Below are 18,582 nucleotides of genomic sequence, written 5' to 3'. Positions count from 1 at the left end.
TTGGAGGCATATTAAGAGAAAAGTACTGTGGAAATGAGATAAGACCTTTATTCTTGCTACTGACTGTTGTCTTCGTATGTGTACAGGTATCCGACAAAGGGTTTTTAGAATAAAGTGTGCCTGTTTAAAGTTTTCCACCTTTCTTAAAGCCCCCCATGAATTGCAATGAGACTGTTTTGAATGGACTGTGTTAAATCTATTTCTGTCAAATGGAAAACCTTCACACAAATGCGATGTGATTCAAACTCTCCCTAATACGGGGGCCGCCTTTATACTTGTGTAGCCCATTTGGCTTGGCCTCTGCTTACTAGAATCATGTCTAGTGTTAGATTATTTATGCCATAAGGTCTATTTAAAATTGAAGACAGTATTTACATTCGTCAACACGTTTTGATAGGTTTTTAAAAGGTGCAATGGGGTCGATGATCTTGGATAGACAAATTATCCATCACCACATCACTGAGGCAGAAAAAATCTGGTTAAGTTGAATTTCCCAAAAGGCACTTGGGCTTTTTGATCCTATGATTCACACTAATGATTGTGTCTAATGAAAGTAATGAAGCTAAATACTTTATCTGTGATTTAAAGAATGAAATTAGGAAGGAGGCAAGAGGGAAGGCATGATAACCTGTTGTTGAACTGACCTTGCTAAGGCAGGAGAAATGGCATTTTGGGTACATTTTCTTTCTTTGACTTCTCTGTTTTACTTTCCCCGTTCTCCTTCATCTCTTAACCTGAAAAAAACTCTTGAGAACATCTCTTCTCCTGAAGACAAAGATTCTATGAGCTCACCCATCCATATATTGGAACATGGAAGCCCCTGGTCAGCCAGGAAGTCTTTCCTTTAATCACCTGATGTCTCTCCTGCTGTATCTTGCAGGCATGAAAGCCAACAACTTGGGCAAATGCCCCTAATTTGGGTTCAGTTTAGATGACCGGGTTTCTCCTACCTAGAGTGCTACTTATTTCAGTGAAAACTCTTCTTCTTTCTAAAAACCCTTACTAACTCTATGAATCATAACATGTCCTCAGTATGGGAAATCAAAATGGTATAATCTGAGATTAAGATTGAAGTGCCTTATTATCCAGTTTCCCATCAATCTTATTATTTTTTCTCTGTTTATCACTGATGCCTCAGTTTTCTCATCCTAAAATGGCGATAATGATCACTACCTAAATTGTGATTGGTATAAGGAATCAGTGAGACACTGGATGTGAAAGTATCCAGCACTAGGTCTGGCCTAGAGCACATGCTCAGTGAGGGCAGGTTGAATTAGAATGATCTTATGGTTAGGAGGATAAAGAGTTGACTTTTGAAAGATCTTTATATATTAAATACAAGTCCTTTGTCAGATATGTGGTTGGAAAATATTTCCTCCCAGCCTGTGGCTCGTCTTTTCATTCTCTTAACAGTGTCTTTCACAGAGCAAAACTTTAAAATTTTGAAGTCCAGTTTATCATGCTTTTGGTATCATATCTAAGGACTCTTTACCTAACCCAAGGTCATGAAGAGTTTCTTCTATGTTCTTTTTTTCTAAAAGTTTTATAGCTTTATTTTCTACATTTGGATCAATTATCCACCTTGAGTTAATTTTTGTGTAAAGTGTGAAGTTTAGGTCAAGGTTATGTTTTTGCATATGGGTGTAAAATTGTTTCAGCACCATTTGTTGAAAATACTTTTTTCCCATTGAATTGCTTTTGCAACTTTGTCAAAAATCAATTGGCCATATTTATGTGAGTCTATTTCTGGACTCTCTGTCTGTTCCATTGATCTATGGCTCCTTCCCTTTGCCAGTACCACACTGTCTTGATTAGTGTGGATTTACAGTAAGTCTTGAAGTCAGATAGTGTTATTCTTTCAATTTATTCTTCTTTTTCAAAATTATTTTAGCTCTTTTAGTTCCTTTGCTTTTCAAATAAATTTTACTTATCTAAAAAAAAGTTATGTTGGAATATTGACTGGAATTGCATTAAATTTATAGATCAGTTTGGCATGAATTAACATTTTTACTATGTTGTTTCTTTAAATCCATTAACACAGTATAGCTATCTGTATATTTAGATCTTTTAAAAATTTCTTCTATCAGTGTTTTATGGTTTTTAGCATACAGAGTCTTTGCATATTCTGTTAGATTTACACATAAGTATATTTCATTTTGTTCGAGCTACAGTAAATGGTGTGTGTGTGTATATTTTTAAATTTTAGTTTCCAGTGGTAACATTGGGAGCATATAGAAATATGATTGATTTTTGTATGTTGACCTTATATCCTACCACCTTAGTAAGCTCACTTATTATTTCTAGAAAATTTTTTGGTCAATTCCTTGGGATTTTCTGTCTAGACGGTTATGTTGCCTGCAAATAGAATTTTATTTATTTCCAATATTTATGCTTCTTGTTTATTTTTCTTGCTTTGTTGCATTGGCTAAGACTTCCAGTGTGATGTTGAATTGGTGGCAAGTGACAATGTTTTGCATTGTTCCAGGTCATAAGGAGAAAACATTCAGTCTTTTTACCATGAAGTATGATGTTATCTGTAGATTTTTTGGAGACACTTTATTAGGTTGAGGAACTTTTCTTCTATTCCTATTTGCTGAGAATTTATATTACTAATATATATTGACTTTTTTCCAAATGCTTTTGCTGCATTGATTGATATACAGGCATATCTCATTTTATTGCTCTTTGCTTTACTGTGCTTTGCAGATATTGCATTTTTTTTACAAACTGAAGATTTGTGGCAATCCTGCATTGAGCATGTCTATCAGTGCCATTTTTCCAACAGCACTTGGGATGCTTGTGTCTCTGTGTCACATTTTGGCAATTTTTGTGATATTTCAATCTTTTTCTTTATTATTATATTTTTTATGATGATCTGTGATCAGTGATTGATGTTATTATTATAAAAAGATTAGAACTCGCTGAAGGTTCAGATGATGGTTAGTATTTTTTAGCAAAAAAGTATTTTTAAATTAAGGTATGCACATTTTTTTAAACATAATGCTATTGCACACTTAATAGACTACAGTATAGTATAAATACAACTTTTATATGCACTGGGAAACCAAACAAATCATGTGACTTGCTTTATTGTGATATTTGCTTTATTGCAATGGTCTGGAACCAAACCCACAATATCTCCAAGGTGTGCCTCTAATCATGTAGTTTTTCTTCTTTAGACTGCTAATATGGTGGATTACATTGACTGATTTTTCTGTTATTGAACCAACCTTGTAATTTTGTGATAAACCCCACTTGATTGTGGTGTATTATTTCTTTATATATTGCTAGGTTTGATATGATAATATTTGTTGAGGATGTCTATGTCTATATTCATGAGGGATATTGGTCTGTAGCTTGCTTTTTTGGAACTGTTTTTGTCTGATTTTGGTATCAGTATTAGGCTTGCCTCATTAAATCAGTTGGGAAACATTTCCTCCTTTTCTATTTTTTGGAAGATGGTATAGAACTGGTGTTATTTCTGCTTTAAATTTTGTATAGAATTTGCTAGTGAAATCATCTGAGCCTGAAGATTTCTTTTTCAGAAGGTTTCAACTACAGATTCAATTTCTTTAATGATAATAGGACTGTTTATTTCATCTTGGGTGAGTTTTGGAAGTTTGTGGTATTTAAGGACTCATTGCTGTTTTGATCTTTACAATAATTCTGTGACATAGGCAAGACGGATAGTCTTAAATCACTGCTCAGAACAGTTCCTGGTACATAGTAGAAGCTTTGTTAATTTTAGTAGGATGAATTTGTTAAATGAACTCCATTTTACAAATGTGGAAACTAAGGTTCAGATTGGTGAAAGCACTTGTTGAAAGTTATTTAGCTCATAGGTCACACTGTTAGGACTCAAACCCAAAAATAAAAAATAGCTTTTGAAGAAGAAAGAAAAAACGAGGAGGGAGCTAATTCAGCATCTATTTTGTGCCAGACATTGCTGGATACTTTTATTTAACTTGTCTCATTTAAATTCTGACAGCAATCCTGTGATATAGGTGTTGCTATCTCCATTTTAAAGGCAATGGAAATAAGGCTCTGCATTAGTCAGGGTCCTAACAGGAAATATGGCACACTTCAGTCAGGATAGTTTGAGAAGGGTTTACTAAAGCGACTATTTACAAGACATAGGCAGGGTGTAGGGAAGCCATAAGGGCTAGCGAAATACCCTATGGCTAGTATAGTGGGGCTGTTACTCCACCACTATCACCCAGGCCCAAAGGCATGAAGGAAAGGAGAGTCTAGAAAGAGTGTCCGGAAGGAGAGACCTCTAGAGCAGGTAGCCTTCGGATAAGCAGTGGTATTTGGTCAAGGGACATAGCTAACTCCCCACAGGGTGACTTCAGAGGCAGGAAGCTAGGAGGAAACTACACTCTTCTACCAATCTTTGATCAATGGCCAGAGTTCCTTTCTGACCAAATCCAACCAGAAGCCAGGGACCAGTCAAGCCTGTTGATATAATCCATACCAGTTTCCTGGGGAGGAAAGCAGGACAGAGAGTGAATCCAGAGGACAAAGATGTTAAGTAACTTGTCCAGGGTCACACGGCAACCTGGTAAGAGGCAGATTTAGGATTCAAATTCCAGAGCTCTGGTTCTTGACACTGCGCTTGTCCATCTTCCCCAGGGGACTGACTTTCAGAACCAAAGTGGCAGAAAGGGCCTGTGATTAGTCCCCCAGTGTGTATATTTTCTCATTTTATTTCTCTTTGCCCTGTAATGTAAATACAGATAATTTGGTATTATAAAGCACCATTAGGGTACCAGAGAGAGGTTAGAAAGAGAACGCTAGGAGGTGGAAGGAGTTTTGCCTGAGTGAGGAACCAAGAAAGGTGATGGAAGTTAAGGGAAAGACTCTAAGAACTGGACTATGAGCAGGCCAGAAGCAAGCAAATTAGGCTACAAATATTAAGTGAGTGTTTGCTATGCTAGCTACAGAAGGTGACAGAGGCTAAAATGTTCTAAAAAGAATCAAGGTTGAGCAGAGTTCCCTGTGCTATACAGTAGGTCCTTGTTGGTTATCTATTTTAAATATAGCAATAGATACATATATATGTATAACTGAATCACTTTGCTGTACACCTGAAACTAACACAATGTTGTTAATCAACTATACTCCAATATAAATAAAAATAAAAAAATAATATTTTTAATTTAAAAAAAGAATCAAGGTTGAATGAAAAGGAAAGAAACCCTTTGAGGAGCTTATGTCATGCTAGGGGCTAGAGGTGAGAGAATTTGTATATTCTGACTCTGGAATTCAGCTGATAAGCTGTGGACCCAGGCTAAGATGGCTGCCTGGAGCAGCCTCAGGGTTCCTTGCTAAGAGCCTAATCTGCTGGTGGGTAAAATAGGTAAGAAAATAAGTTGCTGAGAAAGGTGGCCTCCATGACTTAGCCGGTACCTGCACTTTGCTTAGATGTATATAACCTGTACCTTAAAACCCCTCACATTGGACAAGGCAGGCCAACATGCAACCAGCAGGTACTGAGGTAAGGCTGTGGGCTCTGAGAGAGAGAGAGGAATGAGAGCCTCTCTTTAAAACTGAGTGTTTGACCTCCCTGCTTCCTTACAGTGATCTCTGTAATGACAGCCTCAGGCAGTGATACACAGTCTGGTCTCCTCCTCTCAGCTACTGTTGGGTCAGTCTCTCCATTCATGGTTTTCTGAGGGGCTCTGGTAGCCTGGGAGCTGGTTTGAGCAAGACCATCTTGACCACCAACCCTTGCAGTATCTGGCTCAGTAGTTCTCAACCTTGACTGAACATTAGAATCACAGCAGGTGGAGGGGGAGAGGGGACATGGACATCTTCAGAGTCATATGAGCAGCACAATTATACAGGGCCCCATGCTCAGAAGGGGGCTCCATGCCGTGGGTTTAATGCCTTGCGGTTGCCATTTGAGATTCTTAATAATTTTATTTTTGAACCTGTGTTTTGTAAGTAAAGTCCAGTGGGACAGTAGAGAATGTACTGGGGGCTTGGAAGCTCAATTCACATATGGTTCCACCTCCCATTACCTCCCCATATCTTCAAGATGGGTTCTTGACTGCCACTCCCTTCGTTCCAGGTGCCCGAGTCTCCCTTACCCTCCCCCACCCGCATCCATGTCCATCCATCTCCAGCGGGAGCCTCGATGTGGGGAGGGTCAAGTCAGGTGCATGCACCCTGCAGCCCCTCAAGGTGGAGCATGGCAGTGACCATCCTTGCACTTGGTTCACAGCACCACGCACATTCAGTGGGGGTGAATCTCTTGCCCATCCCTGATCCAAGTGCCTAGTGCATCCTTGTGAGGAGGTGGTAATACCCTTGAGAGGTGCCTATATGCTGTCGGATGGGGTGGCAGGCATCTGCCTCAGGAAGGGAGATGCCTGGGTCAACTTCCCTGCCCTCTGATAAGGCACAGCATGTCAGGCCAGCAGCTAGAAGAAGGATGACACCGAACAGTTGTCAGGCCCGAGCACACACATGTGACACAAGTCATGGGGTAGGGTTCTCAGGTGCCTGTAAGGGTCTACACTTGCCTCATGAGTGCCTTCCCATGCCCTAGAGAGTGTCCTTTGGGCCTACTCCACATGTAGGTGACCCTCTCTTCCTCCTTATAACTAACTTTCTTGAGTCTGGCTTTGTGTTCATCTCTTCTGGCCAGCTCAAGGCACCTTCCAGGGCTGGGGCATGCAGTACAAATTGTGCAATTTTGGTGATTCTGCATATGAATTAAATGCTCTGGTATTTTTATTTAAAACTGGTATTGTACAATGTAAAGATGAACGGTAAGATACATGTTAATAATTGAGATTTTTACTTTTTCTTGACTTAGAATAATATTGAGTAGCAAATAGAAAATATCATGACAAGTTGAATGAAAGGCTGCAGAAGAAAGGAAAAATCTGTACGTTGTAGTACCTTAGTGACACTTTTACCCCGCTTTTTGAACAAGGAGCCCCACGTTTGCATTTTTCACTGGGCCCCACAAATGATGTATTTGATCTTGCCTGGGTGTATATTTAAAACATACAGATGCATCCAACTTAATTGATACTGGATAGGGCTCCAGGCATCTGTATTTTTAAAGGTACCTCAGAGAGTCTGTCATAGAAAGAAATTACAAATAAGCAAGGAGGGAAAGCTAGAATAAACTCTGTGGTACTGGATTAGAATCAGAGATATCCATATAAAAATGTAAGCTTATCTATATCCATATATAAATATATACATGTAAAGGTAAGTAGATTCAGGCATTAATATTTATATGTGTGTATACATGGATTATTTTACATGCCTGTGTTCCCTCGCTCTCTCTACGGGCAGGGCCTAAAAGCAGCAACATTCAAATAGAATTGAGCTTACCTAGAACCACATCTTGTTTTCTAAATACCATTCTCAAAAAAAAGAACTAGGCCTAGTAATAATTTTAGAGGGCAAGATATTTGCATAGCTTCAAATTGTCACCCCCAAAATATTTAATAATTGCTCTGGTGGTTTCAACATGTGTCCACAAACTCATTGATACTCCTCCCTACAGGTGGTGGAGATTAATTCCCTTCCATTGAGTGTGGGCTGGACTTAGTAATTCAGTTCTAATAAAGTATGGAAAGGGACAGATAGTAGTTTTACTATTTACTATTTATATTTTCTAGTTAATATATAAGTAAGTTGAAAGTGAAAGCAGAAAAAGATATGCTATGCAAATATTATTCAAAGGAAAGTGGGAATGGCTATATTACTATCAGATAAAGTAGACTTCAGAGCAAAGAAAATTACTCCCTTGCTCTTTTTCCCGCCTTCTCTGGTTTTAACTGAGATTTTCTGTGATTCCATTTCATCTCCTCTCTTAGAATATCAATTATACTTCTTTAAAACTTTTTAGTGGTTGCGCTAGAGTTTGCAATATACATTTTTAACTGAGTTCATCTTCAAATAACACTTTATTTTATTTTATTTTACATCTTTATTGGAGTATAATTGCTTTACAATGGTGTGTTAGTTTCTGCTTTATAACAAAGTGAATCAGTTATACATATACATATGTTCCCATATCTCTTCACTCTTGCATCTCCCTCCCTCCCACCCTCCCTATCCCACCCCTCGAGGTGGTCACAAAGCACCGAGCTGATCTCCCTGTGCTATGCGGCTGCTTCCCACTAGCTATCTATTTTACGTTTGGTAGTGTATATATGTCCATGCCACTCTCTCGCTTTGTCCCAGCTTACCCTTCCCCCTCCCCGTCCATGCAAATGGAAACCAAAAGAAAGCTGGAGTAGCAATTCTCATATCAGACAAAATAGACTTTAAAATAAAGACTATTAGAAGAGACAAAGAAGGACACTACATAAGGATCAAGGGATCGATCCAAGAAGAAGATATAACAATTGTAAATATTTATGCACCCAACATAGGAGCACCTCAATACATAAGGCAAATACTAACAGCTGTAAAAGGGGAAATCGACAGTAACACATTCATAGTAGGGGACTTTAACACCCCACTTTCACCAATGGACAGATCATCCAAAATGAAAATAAATAAGGAAACACAACCTTTAAATGATACATTAAACAAGAGGGACTTAATTGATATTTATAGGACATTCCATCCAAAAACAACAGAATACACATTTATCTCAAGTGCTCATGGAACATTCTCCAGGATAGATCATATCTTGGGTCACAAATCAAGCCTTGGTAAATTTAAGAAAATTGAAATTTTATCAAGTATCTTTTCCGACCACAATGGTATGAGACTAGATATCAATTACAGGAAAAGATCTGTAAAAAATACAAACACATGGAGGCTAAACAATACACTACTTAATAACGAAGTGATCACTGAAGAAATCAAAGAGGAAATCAAAAAATACCTAGAAAGAAATGACACTGGAGACACGACGACCTAAAACCTATGGGATGCAGCAAAAGCAGTTCTAAGAGGGAAGGTTATAGCAATACAATCCTACCTTAAGAAACAGGAAACATCTCGAATAAACAACCTAACCTTGCACCTAAAGCAATTAGAGAAAGAAGAACAAAAAAACCCCAAAGGTAGCAGAAGGAAAGAAATCATAAAAATCAGATCAGAAATAAATGAAATAGAAACAAAGAGAACAACAGCAAAGATCAATAAAACTAAAAGCTGGTTCTTTGAGAAGATAAACAAAATTGGTAAACCATTAGCCAGACTCATCAAGAAAAAAAGGGAGAAGACTCAAATCAATAGAATTAGAAATGAGAAAGGAGAAGTAACAACTGACACTGCAGAAATACAAAAGATCATGAGAGATTACTACAAGCAACTCTATGCCAATAAAATGGACAACCTGGAAGAAATGGACAAATTCTTAGAAATGCACAACCTGCCAAGACTGAATCAGGAAGAAATAGAAAATATGAACAGACCAATCACAAGCACTGAAATTAAAACTGTGATTAAAAATCTTCCAACAAACAAAAGCCCAGGACCAGATGGCTTCACAGGCAAATTCTATCAAAGATTTAGTGAAGAGCTAACACCTATCCTTCTCAAACTCTTCCAAAATATAGCAGAGGGAGGGACACTCCCAAACTCATTCTACGAGGCCACCATCACCTTGATACCAAAACCAGACAAGGATGTCACAAAGAAAGAAAACTACAGGCCAATGTCACTGATGAACATAGATGCAAAAATCCTCAACAAAATACTAGCAAACAGAATCCAACAGCACATTAAAAGGATCATACACCATGATCAAGTGGGGTTTATTCCAGGAATGCAAGGATTCTTCAGTATACGCAAATCAATCAATGTGATACACCATATTAACAAACTGAATGAGAAAAACCATATGATCATCTCAATAGATGCAGAGAAAACTTTCAACAAAATTCAACACCCATTTATGATAAAAAACCCTGCAGAAAGTAGGCATAGAGGGAACTTTCCTCAACATAATAAAGGCCATATATGACAAACCCACAGCCAACATTGTCCTCAACGGTGAAAAACTGAAAGCATTTCCACTAAGATCAGGAACAAGACAAGGTTGCCCACTCTCACCACTCTTATTCAACATAGTTTTGGAAGTTTTAGCCACAGCAATCAGAGAAGAAAAGGAAATAAAAGGAATCCAAATCGGAAAAGAAGTAAAGCTGTCACTGTTTGCAGATGACACGATACTATACATAGAGAATCCTAAAGATGCTACCAGAAAACTACTAGAGCTAATCAATGAATTTGGTAAAGTAGCAGGATACAAAATTAATGCACAGAAATCTCTGGCATTCCTATACACTAATGATGAAAAATCTGAAAGTGAAATCAAGAAAACACTCCCATTTACCATTGCAACAAAAAGAATAAAATATCTAGGAATAAACCTACCTAAGGAGACAAAAGACCTGTATGCAGAAACTTATAAGACACTGATGAAAGAAATTAAAGATGATACAAATAGATGGAGAGAGATACCATGTTCTTGGATTGGAAGAATCAACGTTGCGAAAATGACTCTACTACCCAAAGCAATCTACAGATTCAATGCAATCCCTATCAAGTAACACTTTAAATGTAGTGCAGGTACCTTATAACAGAGTATTATTAAATCTTCCTTTCCATCTCTTGTGACATTGTTGTAATTTACTTCACTTATTCATATGCTATAATCAATCAGTATATTGTTACTATTTTTACTTTAAACAGTTATCTTTAAACCAATTAAGAATCAGAAAAATAAAGGATTTTACCGTACCTTCATTTATTCCTTCTCTGACACTCTTCCTTTATGAAGATCCAAGTTTCTGACCTCTATCATCATTTTCCTTCCCCTTGAAGAACTTCTTTTAACATTTTGTGCAGGACAAGTCTTCTTTTATTTCCCTCCATTTTTGTTTTTTTTCTGAGAAAGACTTCGTTTCATTTCTATAGGATAATTTTGCCAGATATAGAATCTGGATTGGTGTTTTTATTCTTTCAACACTTTAAATATTTCATTCCAGTCTCTTCTTGTTTGCATGGTTTCTGACAAGAAGTCTGATATAATTCTTATGCTTGTTCCCTTGTAAGGTGTTCCCCCTACTCTGTCTTCCTTAAAGATGTTGTCTTTGTATGTGGTTTTCTAAAGTTGGCTAGAGGGAGGCTGGAGCGGGAGGAATGCCGTTCCCCAGTTAGGATAAGGTGTGGCAAAGTCTTTTTCCTTGTAGAGTTATGGAGAAGGCTCTAGGCATACTTCACAATGATTTTTCTTTCCCTCCCCCTGCCAGATTCACAAGAGGATCTTATTCACATCTTTATTGTGAGAATTTGGTGGATTTCCTGAAATTTGGGGGGTGCCCCTGTGCCTTCAGTCCTCAGAAGTTTCTCACTCTTAACAGTAGTCCACATTCTTCCTCCAGCAATTTGTCAAAATTACCAGTTTTGGTGTTCCTACCAGTTTATATTCCAGAGCCTTCTTTTCCAGGTAAGTAAATTACAGCTGTATCTCTCTGGATCTTCATAAATCTTTAGATTTTGGGGTGGTGGTTTGCCCTGCAACCTCGGTCCTCTGATGGGTCCAAGAAAAGTCATTGATTTTTTTTGGTTTGCCCAGTTTTCTTGAAAGGATGGGAGTGATCACTTCCAAGTTCTTTTCAGAAGACTATTTCAAAATGTATATGAAAAGGCACAGGTCCTAGAATAGCTAAACAATTTTGAAAAAGAAGAAGGAAGTAGAAGGAATCAGTCTACCTGGTTTCAAGACATTATATGGTTACATTAATCAAGACAGTGGGGTTTCGCAGAGGGATAAACACACACATCAGTGGAACAGAAAAGAGAACCCAGAAGTAAACCCACACAAATATGTTCAACTGATTTTTGACAAAGTTGCAAAAACAAGTCAATGGAGGAAGGATAGCCTTTTTAATAAATGGTATGGGAGCAACTGAACATCCATAGGCAAAAAAAAAAAAAGAAACTTAACCTAAACTTCACACCTTATGCAGACACTATCCAAAAATGGACCATGTAAGTTTGCAAAATGTAAACTATAAATCTTTCAGAAAACAGACATAGGAGAAAATCTTTTGGATCTAGGGCCAGGCAAAGAGTTCTTAGACTTGACACCAAAAGCATGATCCATATAAAGAAAAAAAAAGGTAAACTGGAACTCACCAAAGTTAAACACTTCTGCTCTGTGAAAGACCCTCTTAAAGAGGATGAAAATACGAGCTATAGACTGGGACAGAATATCAGTAAGCCACATGTTCGGCAAAGAATAAAGAACTCTCAAAACTAAACAGAATAAAGAATAATCCAATTAGAAAATAAGCAAAACATGGCAATGGGCATTTAACTGAAGAAGATATGTAGATGACAGATAGACACTTGAAAAGATGTTTAACATCACTAGCCATTACAGAAATGCAAATTAATACCATTATTTGATATCACTATATGTCTATTCAAACAGCTAAAATTAAAATAGCGATAATACCAAATGCTGGTGAGGATATGAAGAAACTAGATCGCTTATACACTGCTGGTGGGAAAGTAAAAATAATACAGCCACTCTGGGAAATAGTTTAGTGGTTTCTTACAAGACTAAGCATAAACTTACCATACAACTCAGCAGTCGCACTCCTGGTCATGTATCCCAGAGAAATGAAAACTTCCATTCATACAAAAACCTGTACATGAATGTTCATAGCAGAGCTATTTGCAATAATGAAAAGGTGAAAATAACCCAAATGTCCCTCAAAATGTGAGTGGTTAAACAAACTATGGTACATCCATTCCATGGAATACTACGCAGCAATAGAAAGAGTAAACTTCAGATACACACAACAACTTGGATGGATATCATGGGCATTATGCTGAGTCGAAAAAGTCAGTCTCAAAAGGTCACATACTGATTGATTACATTTATATAATATTCTCTAAAATGATAAAATTTAAAAACTGGAGAACAGATCTGTGGTGTCCACGGGTTAGGTATGTTGGGAGGAGGGTTGTGACTATAAAGAGGTAGCATGAGGAAGATCTTTGTGGTAATAGAATTGTTCTGTTTCTGATTGTAGAAACTGTTCTGATTGTAGTGGTATTTACAAGAATATACACATGTACCATTGAGGGAAACCGGGTAAAGGGTACACAGAACTTCTCTGTATCACCTTTTCAACTTCATGTGAATCTACAACTATATCAACATAATAATTTTGTAAACTAGTAGCTTTACAGTGGAGAAAACTGGAAGAAATCTCCTTAACCAAGTCATCAAGGCTGACATCACCAATATGTCATATCGATACCATGTACTTCCTGATACTATGTGATGAGGAAGGTACTTCACTTCTGTGCTATCCTTTCCCAAGATACATAATCCTAATTTAATCATGAGAAAACATCAGACAAACCCCAACTGGGGGACATTCTACAAAGTACGTGACGATCTTTAAAATTGTCAAGGTCGTGAAACACAAGGAAACATTGAGAAATTGCCATAAATTGGAGGCAACTAGGAAGATAGGATGACTAAATGCAGCATAATATTCTGGATTCAATCCTGGAACAGAAAAAGGACATTAATGGAAAGATTTGTGAAGCACATTATACAAAATAACTGCTCAGTGCTCTTCAAGATCATGAAAGATGTGGAAGGACCGATAAACTGTCATACATTGGAGGAAACTAAAGAGATATGACAACTAAATGCAACATGGTGTCCTGAATTTGATCCTGGAACAGAAAGTGGACATTACTGGAAAAACTAGTGAAATCCAAATAAAATCTATAGTTTAGTTAATAGTCTTGTACCTAGGTTAATTTCTTAGTTTTGATAACTGCACTATGGTTATGTAAAATTTTGATGTGAGAAATGCTAAATGAAATGTGTGTGGCAGCTGTCTGTGCTGTTTTTACAACTTTTCTGTAATTTTAAAATTATTTCAAGATCAACTTAAAAGCTAACACCCTCCCTTCCCCCCAGAGTTTCTAATGTGTAGTCAGGGCTGAGAACTGCTGCTATCTCATCCATTAGGTCCTGCCTCATGGGTTTCCACTGTGTTCTCCTACTCTCCTCCATCAAAATTGCCCTGCTCTGGAGGGATTTGTTCTCAACTGGCTGCTGGTCTAAATAGAATGAGGGAAAAATATTTCTGCCACTATCCCAGTGGGAAACTCATTTCAAAGTTACTAGTATGGGTACTATCCCATCTGCTCTAGCCAGGTGCCATTGTATAGTAAGAATTTCCACCTCAGAGATTCATTCCTTTGTGTAAAGCATCATTACATCATCATTTTCCAAGCAGCGCTTATGGATACTGGAACATAAATTCAATAAGAATTATGAGTCATGTGAATTGGTATATCAGGGCATTTTCTACAACACCACAAAACACTGGGCATCTGTGGAGGAGAGAGCTAAATTTGTCTAGAGTTCCCCACAATCCATTTTAACTCTCTAAACAGAGAAGGCCAGTCCTTGGTGGGAGGCAGGAGGCTGGCACTGTGGGTAGTTAGAGCCAGGTAATTCAAGACAGCGCTCAGAGCACGATTCTCAGGTCTTAGAGAACTGCCTAAGGTAGAGAGATGGTCGACATCTTGGATAGCGAACTCCTGTTGCTATGACAGCTTCCAGGAGCACACTTGTCTCATCGGAGTCTGGGGCTTATTCAGTTGGCTCCGCCCTCTCCTGGAGTGCTCTGTTTCTTAAAAGGGCCTTGCCCTTTATTTTGCTAGGATTAGTCATTATGGGTTGGTGAATTGCCCTTTCCCCGCCTCCACCCCAGCTTTTCATCTGCACCCTAGAAGGGAGGCTTGTGTCTTTGGGCCTGCTGAGAGTCCTCCAAGAGAGCTGAGCTGAGAGAAAATTAAGAACAGCTGGGGGTAGACACAATGACATCATGTGCCTCTAGCATAAAAAGCAGCTCACAAACTCTGATTCAAGGAGAGAAAAATAATGGGAACTGGAGAAAGGGGCTGAGACTTGGGAACTATGCAAAGGCTGATTACCGGGGAAGACAAGAGAGATTAAGCTGGGAGCACAAGAGCTAGCTGAGCTATTGGAACTCTTAGTAAGGACCTATTAATCTAGTATTTAGCACTTGGAGTCTATAGATTTAGCAGCTAAAACTAAATGGGAACAGATTGGTGAAAGCTGTGAAAATGCCCTGAGGTAGTCTATAGCTAGGAGTAAGATTAATAAAGGAAATGGTTAGAAACTGAGCTTTATTGCAGAGTAACTTGCAAATTGGACTCTTTGCATATACTTTCCTCTTTTCTCAATTATTCTATAGGAAGTTGCATGGTTTACACATAAAAGTAAATTTATTGGTGTGCATGTATCTTTTCAAATTAGTGTTTTTGTTTTGTTCGAATGAATACCCAGGAGTGGAATTGCTGAGTCATATGGTAACTCTATTTTTAGTTTTTTGGAGAAACTTCCATACTGTTTTCCACAGTGGCTGCACCAATTTACAGTCCCACCAACAGTGTACAAGGGTTCCCTTTTCTCCATATCCTCACCAACATTTGTTATTTGTGTTCTTTTTGATAATAGCCATCCTGACAGGTGTGAGGTGGTATCTCATCATGGTTTTGATTTGCATTTCCCTGATGATTAACGATGTTGAGCATCTTTTTATGTGCCTGTTGGCCATCTGCATATAGCAGTATTATTTACAATAGCCAGGACATGGAAGCAACCTAAGTGTCCATCAACAGATGAATGAATAAAGAAGATGTGGCACATATATACAATGGAATATTACTCAGCCGTAAAAAGAGTGGAATTTTGCCATTTGCAACAACATGGATGGACTTGGAGGGTATTATGGTAAGTGAAATAAGTTAGAGAAAGACAAATACTGTATGGTATCTCTTATATGTGGAATCTAAAAAATACAACAAACTAGTGAATATAACAAAAATGAAGCAGAGTCACAGATATAGAGAGCAAACTAGTAGTTACCAGTGGGGAGGGGAGACAGGCAATGGATGGGGGAGTGAGAGGTACAAACTATTAGGTGTAAGATGGGCTCAAGGATGTATTGTACACCACGGGGAATATAGCCAATATTTTGTAATAACTGTAAATGGAAAGTAACCTGTAAAATTGTATGAAAAGTAAAAAAAAATTCTTTTAAATAGCTTCACAACTGATTATTATAGTGTTTCTAATTCTCATATTTACATGATTCAAACATTTCCAAACACAGATTTAAGGGCACAAGGTGGGTGTGAAGAGTTGGATCAATAGTTTGGAATAAAAAGAACTGTTTTTTGGTTGTCTTTTTACAAAAGTAAATTTATGTATTTTTTTTTCTAAAGCAGTAGATTCCTCTACATAAAATACTGATGTTTCTTTGGAATGGTATATCCGTATGAGACTGAATGATAGACTTGTACAGCTTGAAGAGACCTTAGAGATGATGCAGTTCAACCCTAATTCTACAAATGAAGAAATTGAAGCCTAGAGAGTTAGGTGATGTGTCCAAGATCACACAGCTATTATGTGACAGAATTGTGGTTGGAGCTTAGGTCTACTAATTCCCAGGAAAGTGCTATTTTCACCCCATTTTTTAAATTTAGTGCAGCCATGCCCAAAGAGAGTCCAAACTTCTGTCAGTGGTTATCATAGGTGAAAAGCAGAGCCCCTCAGGTGAATTCTGCCTCTACTGAATTTTCTCAGAAACCTTAATGTATTAAGCATGACGTGGAAAAGTTTGTTTCTTTGGATGGGTGAATAAACCCCTGGAAGGATGAATGTATAACCTAAACCTAACAGAATGAGAGTGGAGTCACTAACATTAATCTGAGAAATCTGATTGAAATTTATAACAAAGGTGGTCTGCCCAATCAAAAAAGAAAACTGCTGTGGTAACCTTAGGAGTTACTGAGCATTGATCCTCTTAAATAACATAACTTATGAGTGCAACTATTCCAAAAGAAAGACAACAAACTTAACAGACTTTACCAGACAAAGCAAACTTAATAAACTAGTCAAAACAATAATTGAAAACAAACTAGTATATCATTGAAGAGCTAAGGGAGCGTATTGGTAACATGAAGCAAAAATAAACAGTTACAAAGAAGAATCATCTAGAAATATCAGCTATGAAAAATATGAGTTGAAATAAAGAACTTGATGGTGGGGGGAGGTTAATAACAAGATGGGTACAAATGAAGAAGACATTAATGAGCTAAAATAATAATTGAAAAATATGAAAAAAATCCTTCAGAAACATGGAAGATGTAGAAGATGGAAAGAGAAGTGTCACGTCAGTTTAATAAGAACACAAGAATGAGAGAAAAAAGAACTGGAGAGGAGTTAAGCATTTGAAGAAATAAAGACCAAGAATTCCCCAGTCTTAGTGGAATATGGATGACTTCAGTTTGAAAAGATTCAGAGTTTGCTAAACAGGTTATATAAGGTAAACCTGTATCTAGATACATTCTAGTAAATTTTTTTAAATATCAAAGACAGAGAGAAGGGACTTCCCTGGTGGTGCAGTGGTTGAGAATCCGCCTGCCAGTGCAGGGGACATGGGTTCAATCCCTGGTCTAGGAAGATCCCACATGCTGCAGAGCAACTAAGCCCGAGCGCCACAACTACTGAGCCTGCGCTCTAGAGCCCATGAGCCACAACTACTGAGCCCACGTACCACAACTACTGAAGCCTGTGTGCCTAGAGCCCGTGCTCCGCAACAAGAGAAGCCACCGCAATAAGCCCGCACACCGCAACTAGACAAAGCCTGCACATAGCAACAAAGACCCAACACAGCCAAAAATAAATAAATAAGTAAATTTATTTAAAAAAAAAAAGACAAAGAGAAGACTTCCTAGCAAGAAAAAGCAGATCATCTACAAAGGAACAAAATCATACTGATGTCTCAGTACTCAAAATAGAAGAAGACAGGGGAGTGTTAATTTTCAAAGTGTTGAGGGGAAAGAACTTGGAACCTAGAATTTTATACCCAGCTAAATATTATTTAAATGTAAGAATGAAATATTGTCAGGCATTCAGGGCCTCAGAAAGTTTACCCCACAAAGACTCTCTTTGAAATAAGTCCAATAAGACAGTACCTATAATAAATATAAATGGGCAGACTTCCCCAGAACCCTCTCACAAAGTTCCCTTTAATTTCTCAGATCTATCAACACTCCTCTTACTTTGGTCACATCTCCAGGATTGAGTTTATTTGGAGGGAACCAGTGTCTGAGGTTTGTGGGCTATTTTGTACGATCCTCAAGTGGCTCATTTCTGCTTTTGTTACAGTCTTTTCTTCCCTGTTAAACTTGCAAATTACTGAGGACACAACATTATTCATTTCTGTATTTCCAGTAGTACTTGTCACAGGGCTCTGTATATGGTAGGTATTCATTAAATGTCTGTGCCAGGAAGGAAGGGAGAAGAGAGGGAGGGAGAGAATTTTGAGGCTGGAACATGAAGCTAGGGTTGTTTCTATTCAAGAGAATAGCTGTTCTGTCCCATTTTTGTGACATCCTAATGTGTGTCAATATATTGCACTGCTGTGGACCATGTTTCCCGTGTTAAATCTGACTGTGAAAGACTCAAAGATAATTGAGCATTATTAATTTCACTAACATAATATTAAAGGCAACCTG

General features: G+C 37.8%; 1 long non-coding RNA gene across 1 annotated transcript in view; it reads left to right on the top strand.

Moving 5' to 3' along the window:
- The window catches only part of LOC132514086 (uncharacterized), a 148,221-nt gene that overhangs the window by 76,960 nt on the left and 52,679 nt on the right, over window positions 1-18,582 (top strand). Inside the window, exon 10 of the long non-coding RNA XR_009538615.1 lies at window positions 11,241-11,437. This is a non-coding gene — a long non-coding RNA (uncharacterized LOC132514086). The remainder of the gene's footprint in view (window positions 1-11,240; window positions 11,438-18,582) is intronic.

The sequence above is a fragment of the Lagenorhynchus albirostris genome, chromosome X, assembly GCF_949774975.1.
Source record: "Lagenorhynchus albirostris chromosome X, mLagAlb1.1, whole genome shotgun sequence".
NCBI lineage: Eukaryota > Metazoa > Chordata > Mammalia > Artiodactyla > Delphinidae > Lagenorhynchus > Lagenorhynchus albirostris.
This window is presented reverse-complemented; position numbering and strand designations above follow the sequence as displayed.